The sequence below is a fragment of the Hyla sarda genome, unplaced genomic scaffold, assembly GCF_029499605.1.
Source record: "Hyla sarda isolate aHylSar1 unplaced genomic scaffold, aHylSar1.hap1 scaffold_582, whole genome shotgun sequence".
In the NCBI taxonomy this organism is placed as follows: domain Eukaryota; kingdom Metazoa; phylum Chordata; class Amphibia; order Anura; family Hylidae; genus Hyla; species Hyla sarda.
The window spans coordinates 139,218-140,733 of record NW_026610595.1 but is presented as its reverse complement, the minus strand read 5'-3'; the positions used below and the strand labels follow the sequence as shown (position 1 = coordinate 140,733).

The following is a 1,516-nucleotide window of genomic DNA, read 5'->3' as shown; positions in this document are numbered from 1 at the left end:
AGGTCGGACGTAGCAGAAGGTCGGGGCAGGCAGCAAGGATCGTAGTCAGGGGCAACGGCAGGAGGTCTGGAACACAGGCTAGGAACACACAAGGAAACGCTTTCACTGGCACAATGGCAACAAGATCCGGCGAGGGAGTGCAGGGGAAGTGAGGTATAAATAGGGAGTGCACAGGTGAACACACTAATTAAGCCAACTGCGCCAATCAGTGGCGCAGTGGCCCTTTAAATCGCAGAGACCCGGCGCGCGCGCCCTAAGGAGCGGGGCCGTGCGCGCCGGGACAAGACCGACGGAGAGCGAGTCAGGTACGGGAGCCGGGGTGCGCATCGCGAGCGGGCGCCTCCCGCATCGCGAATCGCATCCCGGCTGGGAGAGGTATCGCAGCGCACCCGGTCAGCAGGTCTGACCGGGGCGCTGCAATTGCGAGGATGTTGCGAGCGCTCCGGGGAGGAGCGGGGACCCGGAGCGCTCGGCGTAACAATATGTGTGTATTGCTGGAGTTGCAAACATGGGTGCACTTGACAAACTCAGCTCGGCTATTCCCCATTGAAAGATTGTTGCACCCAGGACCCTTAGCACTGGGATATGCTACTCAATACCACTGGCATGGCCAGGTGTAAACAACATCTGACCTTTGTTGTGTATGTAACCATGGAGATTGTGATGTCGCCTAGGCCCACCAAAGAACAGCCTTGTCAGAAGCCGCACTTCCATGAGTAGAAGCAGCAGCACCATAGGTTGTCAAATAAGCTGGATTTAACCAAGACAAGTGAGTCCAATAGGATGCAGGTATGTCCTCTATCCTTACAGCTTCCCGTGGCTGTTGGTTTTATACCGTTTGGGGACAGCCAAGGAGGAGTCAGCAGGCAACACATGTAAGTGTGTGCTTGTGTGTGTGTGTGTGTGTGTTTCCTATGCAGATCCTAAACCCAGTATCACATGCAAGTAGGAGGCGAAAGAAAGGTTCCTGCCAAAGCCAGGTTATGGATTGCATTTAAAAATGGTCCATCAGAGTGAAATGGACTCCCATCTTCCTGCTTAGCAATAATGATAATGATATGGGTTTAGGGTCTGCTGTGTGTACTGGTGGGTGACTGCCACCCAGCCAGGGTGTGTATGGGAGGCTGCCAGCCAGCCTCCCTTCCTACAAGTAGTGATGGTGCATGTGAAGGGGTTCCTCCCCTTTGACAGTTATCACTTCTCGTCCTTCTTTTTGGCTGAGATCAAATGTGGTGTCTGTTTTTATCAGTTTAATATCTGATATGTCCCCTATCTGGTAGCATATATTAAGTGCACCACCAGGTTTCAGTGTTGGAAAGAAAGATTACCTGTTTATTTGCTGCTGCAGCTGCTTGCTGGCTAGTCCAGTGGGCCCTTACTGCAGGCAAAAGACAATAGGTTGTGCCGCTTGTGTCTGGCCCCTGTTAGAGCGACCAGGCAAAGGACTGCTGCTGCTGCTGAATGTCCTCTTTAATTGAATAAGCTCAGCAACCTGCACACCTGTGCAGGTTGGACA

The 1,516-nt window shown here is 52.9% G+C and overlaps 1 pseudogene; it reads left to right on the top strand.

The window, feature by feature from the left end:
• The first annotated feature begins 1,193 nt into the window (after window positions 1-1,193).
• LOC130340274 (U2 spliceosomal RNA) lies at window positions 1,194-1,301 on the top strand (annotated as a pseudogene).
• The last annotated feature ends 215 nt before the right edge of the window (window positions 1,302-1,516 follow it).